The sequence below is a fragment of the Oncorhynchus nerka genome, linkage group LG2, assembly GCF_034236695.1.
Source record: "Oncorhynchus nerka isolate Pitt River linkage group LG2, Oner_Uvic_2.0, whole genome shotgun sequence".
Taxonomy (NCBI): Eukaryota; Metazoa; Chordata; class Actinopteri; order Salmoniformes; family Salmonidae; genus Oncorhynchus; species Oncorhynchus nerka.
Genome location: NC_088397.1, coordinates 72,147,044 through 72,162,060, shown reverse-complemented (window position 1 = coordinate 72,162,060; position 15,017 = coordinate 72,147,044). Strand labels below are relative to the sequence as shown.

The following is a 15,017-nucleotide window of genomic DNA, read 5'->3' as shown; positions in this document are numbered from 1 at the left end:
ACAATCCCATAGAAAATTTGTGCGCAGAACTGAAAAAGTGTGCGCTAGCAAGGAGGCCTACAAACCTGACTCAGTTACACTATCTTTGTCAGGAGGAATGGGCCAAAATTCACCCAACTTATTGTGGGAAGCTTGTGGAAGGCTACCCAAAATGTTTGACCCAAGTTAAACAATCTAAAGGCAATGCTACCAAATACTAATTGAGTGTATGTAAACTTTTGACCCACTGGGAATGTGATGAAAGAAATAAAAACTGAAATAATTCATTCTCTCTACTATTATTCTGACATTTCAAATTCTTAAAATTAAAAGTGGTGATCCTAACAGACCTAAGACAGGGAATTTTTACTATGGTTAAATGTCAGGAATTGTGAAAAACTGAGTTTAAAGATACTTGGCTAGGTGTATGTAAACTTCCGACTTCAACTGTAGAGTTCAGTGTATCAAATCGGAGGGCCTGCTGTTCGGACCTCTGGCAGTCTATGGTGGTGCCACAGGGTTCAATTCTCGAGCTGACTCTTTTCTCTGTTTATATCAATGATGTTGATCTTGCTGCTGGTGATTCTCTGATCCATCTCTACGCAGACGACACCATTCTGTATACATCTGGCACTTCTTTGGACACTGTGTTAACAAACCTCCAAATGAGCGTCAATGCCATACAACACTCCTTCCTTGACCTCCAACTGCTTTTAAATGCATGCTCTTCAACCGATTGTTGCCCGCACCTGCCCGACTAGCATCACAACTCTTGACTGTTCTGACTTAGGTAGTTGTCTACATATTCTAGGTGTCTGGTTAGACTGTAAACTCTCCTTTCAGTCTTAAATTAAGCATTTCTAATCCAACATTAAATCTAGAATCGGCTTCCTATTTCACAACAACGCCTCCTTCACTCATGCTGCCAAACATACCCTCGTAAAACTGACTATCCTACCGATCCTTGACTTCGGCAATGTAATCTACCAAATAGCCCCCAACACTCTACTCAGCAAACTGGATGTAGTCTATCACAGTGCCATCCATTTTGTCACCAAATTCCCATATACTACCCATCACTGCGACCTGTATGCTCTCATTGGCTGGCCCTCACTACATATTTGTCGCCAAACCCACTGGCTCCAGATCATCTATAAGTAGTTGCTAGGTAAAGCCCCGCCTTATCTCAGCTCACTGGTCACCATAGCAACACCCACCTGTAGCGCACGCTCCAGCAGGTGTATTTCACTGGTCATTCCCAAAGCCATTATTTTCTTTGGCTGCCTTTCCTTCCAGTTCTGTGCTGCCAATGACTGGAACGAATTGCAAAAATCACTGTCTTATCCCTATCTAACTTTAAGCATCAGCGGTCAGAGCAGCTTACCGATCACTGTACCTGTACACGGCCAATCTAAAAATTGCACACCCAACTACCTCATCCCCATATTGTTATTTATTCTCTTGCACCCCAGTATCTCTACTTGCACCCCAGTATCTCTACTTGCACCCCAGTATTTCTACTTGCACCCCAGTATCTCTACTTGCACCCCAGTATCTCTACTTGCACATCATTATGTGCACATCTTTCACTCTAGTGTTAATGCTAAATTGTAATTATTTCGCCTCTGTGGCCTATTTTTGCCTTAACTCCCTACTCTTCTACATTTGCACACACTGTACATAGATTTTTCTATTGTGTTATTGACTGTACATTTGTTTATGTGTAACTGCGTTGTTGTTTTTGTCGCACTGTTTTGCTTTATCTTGGCCAGGTCGCCATTGTAAATGAGAACTTGTTCTCAACTGGCCTACCTCGTTAAATAAAGGTGAAATAAAAATATGCTTTATTCATTTCGGGCCCAGGCAATTTGGCTGGGAACCAATCCTTTTCCAGATATTTTAGGGATCTCTATAGATGTACAGATGTAGGGAAACATTGGCCTTAGCTAGCCTGTTTTATACTTTAATCTGGCCCAGCACCTCTTGTAAAGAGTACATTTTATGTATCATTGCATTGTGCTTTGTCAGTCCTGAGAGACCGGGTTTCGATGCAATTTGCCTATCTCTGTATTCTATTGTAATACATTCTATATCCAATAGATGGCTCCATATACCATCTGTTTCAGGCTGATTCCCCAAAGATACACAGTACAGTTATATTTACTATAGATACTACAGATTTTCAAAACATGTTATTTATGAATAATTTTTGCAGGGTTTTTGATAACAAAAACAAGTATATAGACAGAATGAATGCATTAATAGCATCTATAGACCAGAGTAAAGTTTGTTTTGTCCAAGCACCATTCATTGGTTTAACTTCCGTTCCTTCAGTCTTTTTTGAACCACAGGGCTGAACATTGTGAAAAAGCTATCTTTAAATCGGGGCAATTCTCCCTTTCAGTAATAGAAATCGACAAAGCATTGCAGTCACATGTAGATTTCCATGTGTATCATTATAAATAGAAAAACCTTCTGCATCAGCCCTAGTCCTAAAAGGTTATGGACTGTCATTCAATTTCTAAAGCCCAAATGTGGCCCTTGAAATTGGCAGTTTACATGTTTTTTCCCACTTGACCTCATCCCTACTATTGTGCATTTTCCTTTCTGTACTCCGTCTGTGGCTGGATCGCTCTATCCGATTGTTCCTGGGAATTTAGTGGGAATAAAATATCCAATACAAATGCCAAATGAGCAATGCATTGCTGCAGCCTAATATATATTATCAGGGAGCTGAGCGGTTCAAATTAGAAATAAATGATTTTCCATGTCTCCTTCAGCTCAGTCAGTCCCCACCCCCAGCTCTGCTCTGCCCACACTTCCATACTGAGCCCAGTGAAAATACAAAGAATCCATCTCTATCCAAGTGTCAGACTGCTCCAAAGTGTCTCTCAGTACCCTGTTGCTAGGTAACGTCTTTAGAATGCTGCTGTTCATTCAGACTTCCCGACCATTCATGCGTTGCTGTATGCCTCTCGTCGCAGAACTTTTATTAACATCCCGACTAGTAGCTGCTGCCTTCATTGCTTCCTGTTTATATTTAGAATGCATGGACCAACAGCAGCACTGCTGGAATACAAGAGACATTGTTGCTTTACAGATACATTTTGGAGCTCTTGGTGGTTTAATATATGACCAATGACCATAGAAACTGTATGTTCTGGGTGTGGTGGTAATGCTTGTCTTTTTGCTTGGTTTGAAATAAACCTAGCCATTGGTCACACAAGGCTCCAGTCGGTCTGATAACATATGACATTTACCACCTTTATTTAACTAGGCAAGTCAGTTAAGAACAAATTCTTATTTACAATGACGACCTACCAGGGGAACAGTGGGTTAACTGCCTTGTTCAGGGGCAGAAGAACAGATTTTTAACTTGTCAGCTCAGGGATTCCATCCAGGAACTTTTCGGTTACTGGCCCAACACTCGGGCCCTGCCACCCCGAGATATGATTGTCACGGTACTATGCGTGTTTGTGTTTAATTTCCATGTATGTGTTGATAGGCGATTGAGTACCATCGGGTAGAGACCTGATGGCTTTGATGAACAAATATGAATATCCTCACTTCTTTCCTGTTGCAGAGATGTCAAACCAGAGAATGTTCTCATTGATTGCATGGGATACAACAAGCTAGCAGACTTTGGTTCAGCAGCCAAGCTCACTGCTAATAAAAAGTTAAAATCTTTACTTTGAATGATCACACATCAGATAGTGACACAATTGTAAATACCAAAGGTAATGAATATCCCAAAGATGGTTCCTTATTTTTCATTTTGAATGTGTGGAAGGTTCCGCATTTTTTTTAAAACACAAACTGAATGCAATGGAAAATCGTTAACGACTCCAGCCACCCAAGCCATAGACTGTTCTCTCTGCTTCCACATGGCAAGCAGTACTGACATCAACAGGCTCCTGATCAGCTTCTATCTCAAAGCCATAAGACTGCTAAATAGCTAACAGAATGGTTACGGGGACTATCTGAGTTGACCTTGTACTACTTGTTGTACCATCTCTATGCCCACTCACAGGACTCTACACACTCACTGCACACTGACACTCCAACATGCACCCAAACATCCACACACATTTATACTGACTCCACACACACTCAAATACAATCATCATTTATGCTGCTGCTATTCTGTTTATCATATATCCTGATGCCTAGTCACCTTACCCCTATACATATCTACCTCTATACGTAGTATCCCTGCACATTGTATATATGGTATTGGAACTAGGGCTGTTGTGGGTATTACCGCCACACTGGCGGTCATGAAAGCAGACCAATTCCACGTGACTGTTTAGTCACGGTAATAAGGCCTCTACAAGCTCCGATGCTGCTGATGGTCATAGAAGCCTTCCAAACTTGCCAACTGCCTGGTACTCAGCACTCTATTGTCCCTCTAATCACTCTGACATGAATGCTAATCAATCTAATCTAACACTTCATGAGAGCCCATGAGCTCATGTTAAGTATCATTTCTATATGCTATGCAATTGTGTGAGAAAACAGTGATGGCCTCTATTAAATAGAGGATCCCATCAGCTTTCTATAGGCTAGGCCTACAATATTTATTTCTCAACTTTGCTAATATTAAGCACATTGCTTCTCTTTACAACAGGAGTATAATCTACCTGGCTGGCATGAAAATGAACCACAGGAAAATAATCCTCCAATTGCTATTTAAGTGCATAGACAACATCTATTTTCTTCCCCTGCACCGGTTTCCCCGGTTAATAATGGTCCAGTCTAAATCAAAACCATTTTCACAAATATAATATTTAGTATATGTGAAGACGAGATTAAATCAAGAAAAGTCTGATGGGTGATAGGCTAATATTATCTCTTGAACTATATATTATCACTGATGCCCAGCATAAGGCAAGAAACAATGCATGCCTTTTTGTTGCGACTTTTTTTTAAATCAATCATATTCGCACACCTCATGTAACCTAGCCCATAGGCCTATATGTTCTGATAAGGTTTGTATCACAACTAAAGTGGCCAAATAACTTTTAAAAATTGAACACATTAATCCGCTTAACAATGGGTGGAGAGCCTAACTGGCATACATACAGTTGAAGTCGGAAGTTTGCATACACCTAGGTTGGAGTCATTAAAACTCGTTTTTCAACCACTCCACAAATTTCTTGTTAACAAACTATAGTTTTGGCAAGTCGATTAGGACATCTACTTTGTGCATGACAAGTAATTTTTCCAACACTTGTTTATAGACAGATTATTTCACTGTATCACAATTCCAGTGGGTCAGAAGTTTACATACATTAAGTTGACTATGTCTTTCAACAGCTTGGACAATTTCAGAATGTCATGGCTTTAGAAGCTTCTGATAGGCTAATTGACACAATTTGAGTCAATTGGAGGTGTACCTGTGGATGCATTTCAAGGCCTACCTTGAAACTCAGTTCCTCTTTTCTTGACATCATGGGAAAATCAAAAGAAATCAGCCAAGACCTCAGAAAAAAACATTGTAGACCTCCACAATCTAGCTAATCCTTGGGTTTCCAAATGCCTGAAGGTGTCACATTCATCTGTACAAACAATAGTACGCAAGTAAGTCGCTCTGGATAAGAGCGTCTGCTAAATGACTTAAATGTAAATGTAAATGTAAGTATAAACACCATGGGACCACGCAGCTGTCATACCACTCAGGAAGGAGACGTGTTCTGTCTCCTAGAGATGAAGGTACTTGGGTGCGAAAAGTGCAAATCAATCCCAGAACAACAGCAAATGACCTTGTGAAGATGCTGGAGGAAACAGGTACAAAAGTATCTATATCCACAGTAAAAAGGAAGAAGCCACTGCTCCAAAACTGCCATAAAAAAAGACAGACTGCGGTTTGCAACTGCATGTGCAACTGCACATGGGGACAAGGATCATACTTTTTGGAGAAATGTCCTCTGGTCTGATGAAAGAAAAATAGAATTGTTTGGCCATAATGACCATCGTTATGTTTGGAGGAAAAAGGGGTTATTTTATTGTTTATTTTCATTGTTGTGTCGGGATATAGTACTAAAACACGAGTGTCTCTCTTGATCCTAGGTCCTGGCAGAGTTGTGCAGACTCAGGACAACTGAGCTTTGAAGGAATACGCATTGAAAATGATGTGGATATATAGAAGCAACATCTCAAGATATCAGTCAGGAAGTTAAAGCTTGGTCGCAAATGGGTCTTCCAAATGGACAATGACCCCAAGCATACTTCCAAAGTTGTGGCAAAATGACTTTAGGACAACAAAGTCAAGGTATTTTAGTGGCCATCACAAAGCCCTGACCTCAATCCCATAGAACATTTGTGAGCAGAACTGAAAAAGTGCGGCGAGCAAGAATGCCTACAAACCTGACTCAGTTACACTAGTTTTGTCAGGAGGAATGGGCCAAAATTCACAAAAAGCTTGTTGTGGGAAGCTTGTGGAAGGCTCCCCGAAATGTTTGACCCAAGTTTGTAGCAATTGAAATGCAATGCTACCAAATACTAGTGTATGTAAACTTCTGATGCACTGGGAATGTGATGAAAGAAATAAAAGCTGAAATAAATCATTCCCTCTAGTGTTATTCTGACATTTCACATTCTTAAAATAAAGTGGTGATCCTAACTGACCTAAGACAGGGCGTTTTTACTAGGATTAAATGTCAGGAATTGAGTTTAAATGTATTTGGCTAAGGTGTATGCAAACTTCCAACTTCAACTGTATGCAGTACATGAGTTTCAGGTTTGGGGATGATAATCTTCACCATAAAAATGCACCTTTGATAATAAAAGCATTACATGCATAATCGCATTTCCGGTCACTTTTGATGGTGTTTTCCCGCTAAATGGAACATTTAGCTTATAGCCTACTATGGTGTGTGCATTGCTGCATTTTTAATGAAGAAGAAATAGCCTAATAGTTTATCAACATGTTAAGCTAAATGTTCTGATCTGTTGCGTTTGCCTTATTGCATAAATAAAGGTTTTTGATGCTAGTGGTTGTATTAATTTGGGATCTATCACATCCCACAACTGTCCCAGACTATGTTTGGAATATTTATTTCTCGCACAATAGAATACATCAACTTTTGTACTATGGGGAAAGTAGATTGACATCGGCTAGTGATTTTGCTGTTTGTTAGGCCTACTCATCTTGTTGGCTGACAAAAAGTACATGTGGACAGTTCTTCCAACATGCGCCTCAGAATTGGATAAGGTGCAGTTGTTGTGTCCCCAATGTGTCTGTCTTCACTTGTAGCCTGTGAGAAAGACCCAATCACGTGATGGAGAGCCATGTGAGTGAGAGGTGTTTCGGAGCACACAGCATGCAGGGAGAAGGGAATTATAATTATTATACTCAGCCCAAGGGCACAACGGCCTCTGGCCGCAAAAAGCATGGATTTTTTTAGGGGGCATTACGGCCACACAAAGGGGGCGCTGCTGGGAAATTCGAGGCATTATCAAGTCCTTGTCAAATTGTGAGTGAGAGAATGATGAAGTGTGTACAGCCAGCGCAAAAAAGACAAAGCAGAGCTCATCCCTTTCTCGTGACTTTTTTCTAAATCATCATTAGAGTTGCATCATGCTATCATTTACATTTACATTTACATTTAAGTCAATTTAGCAGACGATCAGACCTCAGGATAAGACCAGGATACAGACAATTCGAGGTAACAAAAGTTTATTACAAAAACAGCAGGCAGGCAGAGGTCAGTAATCCAGAGCAGAGTCCGAAAGGTACAGAACAGCAGGCAGAGGTCAGTAATCCAGGGCACTGTCACAAGGTACCGAACGGCAGGGTCAGGGCAGGCAGAATGGTCCAAACCTGGAAAACTAGAAAACAGGGACTAGAGAGAAAACAGGAGTATGGCAAAACCGATGGTGCGCTGAACAAGACGAACTGGCAACAGACAAACAGAGAACACAGGTATAAATACACAGGGGATAATGGGGCAGATGGGTGACACCTGGAAGGGGGTGGAGACAAGCACAAAGACAGGTGAAACAGATTAGGGTGTGACAATGCAGCCTTAGAATGTAATACAAATCTAAACATATAGCCCAACGTTTGTATCACAACTAAAGTTACATAAATAACTCTAAATGAAGCATATAGGAGTACCTGTTTCTTTGTTAACCGCTTTTATTCAGCTTTGTTCAATTGTATTCTTCATACTATAAAATAATGCCACGGAATTCTAAGCAAATCTTGTCTGCTAAATGAACTAGTGCAGACCACAGCCATATGGCATAGCCAGATCAGGACCAAACATGAGGACAACTCGGATTATGCGATTCTGTTCTTCTGAAATAGACCACATTTTCTTCATATCATGTTTCTTTAAACCTGTTTAAAATAAATAATGGATTTATAGGGAAGGTGTAAGCTATATCACATGGATTTAAAATTTAGATGTTCCAAAGTTTTGCACCAGTGGAAGCCAGGAGATGCTAAATGTGTTTATGTTAAGTAAAAATGGTCCATTACCATGAGACCAGCAGTTATTTGCTTGACAATTACCAGCTGACGAAAGTTTGTGAACGCCACAGCCCTAATTGGAACTGACCCTGTATATATCTTCTTACTTTCTCATGTTCTTATTTCTGGAGTGTTTTTGTTCTACCTTATGTTATTTGTAATGCTACATTGATATTGACTACTGCATTGTTGGGTTTGGAGCTTGGAAGAAAGGCCTTTCACTGTACTTATGCACGTAACATTAAAACTAGATGTTTACTGTTATATTTATGTTGGTAACTGGTTTATAATAGCAATAAGGCACCACCTGGGGTTTGTGATATATAGCCAAATGACCACTGCTAAGGGCTGTATCCAGGTACTCCACTTTGCACCGTGCATAAGAACAGCCCTTAGGCGTGGTATATTGGCCAATATACCACACCTCCTCTGTCCTTATTGCTTAAATATAATAGCAGTTATAACTTTCATATAGTAACATTGATTAATGTGGAGATGATGACTAAGGTGACAGTAACTCTGATGTCCATTTTGCAGGTGGTAACCCCCAGAGTACCTGTTGGGACACAGTACTACCTGTCCTCTGAGGTGCTGAGAGCTATGAAAGGGGATGTCCCAGTGTAGCTATGGCCTGGAGTGTGACTGGGGTCATTGCTTACGAGATCATCTACATCAAGCCTCCCTTCACTGATGGCACCGCCACCAAGACCTCCCACAATATCATGAACTTCCAGGTAGATCCTTTTCCAATATACACTAGGGCTTGAATTGCCAGGGACCTCACAATACGATATTATCACAATACTTAGGTGCCAATACAATATGGATTCTCACAAATCTTTATGATTCGATATTGAGATTTTGTTGCGATTTGATTTTCCATACATATTGCTCACCATGTCTGCTGCAGAGAACATGAGAAAATGTGTTTTGACTATAGACAGACCCACCACTCACTGTGCTTCGAATAAAGAAAACATATTGTACACAGCGTAATCCACACACACACGCACAGTAGTAGTAGCAGTAGTAGGATTCACTACAGTCTGGCAGGAGGCCAGCTCTCTCCAGAGGGGAGGGGGGGGGGGGTGTTGATGACAGATCACTCTGTGTGTGGGATCCTCAGGTGTGCTGGGAAAAGGCTATATATATATATATATATATATATATATATATATATATACAGTGGGGCAAAAAAGTATTTAGTCAGCCACCAATTGTGCAAGTTCTCCCACTTAAAAAGATGAGAGAGGCCTGTAATATTCATCATAGGTACACTTCAACTATGACAGACAAAATGAGAAAATAATCCAGAAAATCACATTGTAGGATTTTTAATGAATTTATTTGCAAATTAAAATAAGTATTTGGTCACCTACAAACAAGCAAGATTTCTGGCTCTCACAGACCTGTAACTTCTTCTTTGAGAGGCTCATCTGTCCTCCACTCGTTACCTGTATTAATGGTACCTGTTTGAACTTGTTATCAGTATAAAAGACACCTGTCCACAACCTCAAACAGTCACACTCCAAACTCCACTATGGCCAAGACCAAAGAGCTGTCAAAGGACACCAGAAACAAAATTGTAGACCTGCACCAGGCTGGGAAGACTGAATCTGCAATAGGAAAGCAGCTTGGTTTGAAGAAATCAACTGTGGGAGCAATTATTATGAAATGGAAGACATACAAGACCACTGATAATCTCCCTCGATCTGGGGCTCCACGCAAGATCTCACCCCGTGGGGTCAAAATGATCACAAGAACGGTGAGCAAAAATCCCAGAACCACATGGGAGGACCTAGTGAATGACCTGCAGAGAGCTGGGACCAAAGTAACAAAGCCTACCATCAGTAACACACTACGCCACCAGGGATTCAAATCCTGCAGTACCAGACGTGTCCCCCTGCTTAAGCCAGTACATGTCCAGGCCCGTCTGAAGTTTGCTAGAGAGCATTTGGATGATCCAGAAGAAGATTGGGAGAATGTCATATGGTCAGATGAAACCAAAATATAACTTTTTGGTAAAAACTCAACTCGTCGTGTTTGGAGGACAAAGAATGCTGAGTTGCATCCAAAGAACACCATACCTACTGTGAAGCATGGGGGTGGAAATATCATGCTTTGGGGCTGCTTTTCTTCAAAGGGACCAGGACAACTGATCCGTGTAAAGGAAAGAATTAATGGGTCCATGTATCGTGAGATTTTGAGCGAAAACCTCCTTCCATCAGCAAGGGCATTGAAGATGAAACGTGGCTGGGTCTTTCAGCATGACAATGATCCCAAACACACCGCCCGAGCAACAAAGGAGTGGCTTCGTAAGAAGCATTTCAAGGTCCTGGAGTGGCCTAGCCAGTCTCCAGATCTCAACCCCATAGAAAATCTTTGGAGGGAGTTGAAGGTCCGTGTTGCCCTACAACAGCCCCAAAACATCACTGCTCTAGAGGAGATCTGCATGGAGGAATGGGCCAAAATACCAGCAACAGTGTGTGAAAACCTTGTGAAGACCTCTGTCATTGCCAACAAAGGGTATACAACAAAGTATTGAGATACACTTTTGTTGTTGACCAAATACTTATTTTCCACCATAATTTGCAAATAAATTCATTACAAATCCTACAATGTGATTTTCTGGATTTTTTTTCCCATTTTGTCTGTCATAGGTGAAGTGTACCTCAAATGAAAATCATAGGCCTCTCTCATCATTTTAAGTGGGAGAACTTGCACAATTGGTGGCTGACTAAATACTTTTTTGCCCCACTGTATATATATATATATATACACACACACACTCTATGTATAGCCTATTCATTACACTAGGATGAGGTAACATATTCATGAGAGAAAAGCTTGTGTGTTAGAGTTCAGAATCACTGAATAGCACTGAGATGTGATTAGAAGACGGCAAGAGCCTTTAATTGACCAGATATGGCAAATTTCCTCATTGATGGTCACTATTTACAATTGTTGTCAGCGTAAATAGACGAACCTGTGAAATTATAATTACTGTGAGCAATTCAACTTTTATAAGAGGATTTACTGGAATGTCTTTCCTTCCATGAAAGAACTCTGATGTTTTGACCCTGATGGAAATAAAATTGTAGCTAAATTCAGTTGTGAGTGTCGCCTGTCCAGGCACTTGATCATAGAGCTACTGTATTAGGATCCTGTGTTTAATTGACATGTTCTGTTAATTGTCTATCATATCAGATGTGGCCTGGGTGGCTGTTAGTGACTCCAAATACTTCATAAGGATAAAATACTGTTAAAGATTATCATTGGATGGTGTGATTTCTGTGTGTCTGAAATGCAGAGAATTGTGTGATTGGTTTGTGTTTGTGTGTTGTGGGGCTGTGTTTGTTGACAATTGAGTGAGTGCAGAGCAGAGCAGATAGAGTGCTAGGCTATAGGGCTCCAGCTGATTAGCCCGAGCTGCTGCAGTGAAAGAGAGAGAGGGAGACACTACAGTGTATGTATTAATGGGAGAGGGGGAGGGAGACAGAGGAGATTGTGTGTGCGTATGTGTGTGTGTACGCCAGTTGCTGTGCTACATCCCCTCTCCTGCCTCACTCTTCTATCACTTCCCCCATTTAAAAAAAATCTGTTGCCTCTTTCACGGCTTACCTCTCTCACACTCTCCCCTCTCTTCCTCATTCGTTCTCCCTTCCCTCCTCACGCAGCCGTCCCTCCCTTACTTCCGACGCTCCGTGCCGAAGATGATACCTCCAAATTTGAGGAGCCTCCGGAGAAGCCTCGGCCCTGGCGAGCAGATGCCTAGCGAGACCCTGTGCGGCAGAGCTTCCAGGGCCAGGACCTGCCCTTTCTAGGCTGGTTCTTCAGCAGGGAGTTGACAGCACTGGCCAAGTCTGAGTAAGTACTGTACCCTGAGCTGCGTCAGTCAGTCGAACCCCTCTCCTCTCCCCTTGATAAGTGTCAGTCACAGGTGGTGGCTGGTTTGCCTTGTGGGTTTAAATTGAGCATTGCCACAGCAACTCCACAGCAACACTCTCCAGGTATCCTCCAACCAATATATGCTGCCTGGGTCTATTGGCTGTTTTTTCTCATCCTGCAGTGGCAGTGCTTGGCTGGTGGCTTTATAATGGCTTGTTGGCGATGTGCTGTCAGACCGAATGAGGGGATTCCCCCCCCCCTCTCCTGTCTCCTTGGAGACAAGCCCCTATTTCATGCATTCTAACTGACCGTTTTTACCATTGAAACACAGCTGTCTGATTGAGAAATTCATGTTGGGATTGAGAATAAGAGGAGTGCCAGTGGTTTGTTGGCATCTGTCTACCTCTTCGACTGCTGTGGAGATCAGACCGATCAGAGCTGTGTGGTCGGAGAATGTAGCTTTCTTCTATTATTGAACCTTCATAGAGCTGGTTGGTATTCCGGTGAGTGTGTCGATGTCGTGCACTGCTGTGAGGTAGAGGAGACTCTCCCTCTTCTCCCCAGTTGTGTGCATGTTAAAGGACTCTGTCTTTGTTATTGCCCCTTGGTGTATAACGGCTTTGCCAGTTTGACAGTGGGGTGGTTTGGTTGGTAATTGACTCAACTAGTTAGGGTTTGCTAAATGCTAATTCCCTAATAATGCACCAGCTGCATTTCTAGCACTAACTGTTCCCTGCGGCAGGTTAATTGCAGAAGCTGCTAGATACAGAGGAGCAGGAGGACAAAAAAGACCAAAAAAATACTAAACAAAAAGCAAGATTGGGCTAATCAGAGAAAGGAGGGATGCAGATTGGTGAAGATAATGTATTTCTATGGAAACCGGGATGTTATTTGTCCCCACCCCCATTGTTCTCCCTTTCTTTCTCTCTCCCCCGCTCTCTTCCCTGTTTTTACATCCACATATTTTTCTTCTCTCCCAAGGTGCTGTAGAGCTCTAACAAACAGTGATCTGTTTTTGGTTTTCTTTTTTGCTCTGCTTTTAATGATAACAAACAAGCAGCTCAATCAAGATAGAAGTTTGTGTTGCCTATGCAGAATTTATTCAAATGCTCATTATGCCCAATGAGGGGAAAATGCAGATCAATCTAGGCAAAATGCAAATGGGCATCTGTTTAGCAGACTTGGAGCAGATGGGATCTCCTGTAGCTGACCTGTGCAAACATGTAACCACACAGAACCTGCCCAGCCATCAGTCCTGGCTATCTTAGACAATGTAGCCAGCACTGACCATCCATCTATTACCTCTGCACAGTGTGATGCCGGCAGCAATACCCATCGTGTGTTCGCTGTTCGCCAGCCTCCTTCTCTCCCAGGGGCATTGAGATGAGGGGATATATCTCGCTCAGTACGCCCTCAAGGAAAACTGGTGCTGATTTTGGTGGATGCATGTACCCATTTCTATCATTTCAATGTATCAGTCAGTTTCAATCTGTATTAATGTGTTGGCGGTACTGATAACTCTAGGAAATGTGCTGTTGTGTTTACACAGCAGATTTCTATTTAGACATTTGACCATTTTCTCATGGTTTGTATGTTCATAATTTGACAGGCCATTTGTCGTTATGTAAACAAGATTCTCTGTGATAGATATTGGTGAAAGTGGAATCTATATTATATGCATATGCAAATATTCATTCATGTCATTCACATCTTTTTATAGTAGTCAGGGAAAATACAAAATGGTTCAAACATAATCCTTTTTGATTGAATCTATAAAAGCACGTTTTCCATCAGAGCTGGCCAGAAAACTAAATGGATCCCTGTGAGATTTAAGCTTACACATAGCGCTTAATTTCTATGATATATTGTGATCTGTAGTGGTGAAGGAATGACAGCAAGATAAGTCTTCGTTTTTTAAGAGTTAGGTCTAGACATCATCTGTTTACTCCTATGACAACAAAAGCATAAGCCCCAAAACAATGAAGCCTATGCTAAAAAACAAGTGAAGAAAGTCTTATTTTAAGTCGATAGTTCCGTCCTCCAACATCAAGCGGTGGATTTATTGTCCCTTCCCTTTAATATCTTAATCCTCTCAATCAGTCATCTAATTACCACAAATGAACCTTCTAAGCATTAGAGGATTGACTTCAAATTCAATGTCTGCCGACTCGGTCTTGACTTTTCAGATTGACTCAACATAGTCTAGAATAGATAGACGCCGTACCAAATTATATTGAGAGAAGAAATAGGCCTAGTTGCTTTGAAGCAAAGCTAAATGAAATGGTATTATAAATGCATTATTTTTTAGCTTGAATGGCAGTCATGAAATAAGCTATTGAGTGCCAATAAGAATGACACATATTTGTCAAACTCAAGGAGCATATGCCTTTGCGTTCAATTGAAAATGTATTTATTTTTGTCAAAGAATGGTGTATTAAATGTGTTCTCCCCTATGTCTTTTCCTAGGCCAGTGGCTTCAGGCCTCAACTCTCCTGCCAAAACCAACTACATGGAGAAAAAGCTTCATATTAAAAAGCAAAGAACTAGTTGAAACTCAAGACAAATGTCACAAGGTAATGTGCAGCTTCTTTTTTTTTTATAGCTTTTTCCCCTGGAAATGGGCCACATGTTAATGAGCATTTTATCTTTATTTTAATAACTCATTGAAAATCAC

General features: G+C 41.2%; 1 pseudogene; it reads left to right on the top strand.

Annotated features, from left to right (window-relative positions):
* The first annotated feature begins 14,837 nt into the window (after positions 1–14,837).
* The window catches only part of LOC115141829 (citron Rho-interacting kinase-like), a 55,375-nt pseudogene continuing 55,195 nt past the window's right edge, over positions 14,838–15,017 (top strand).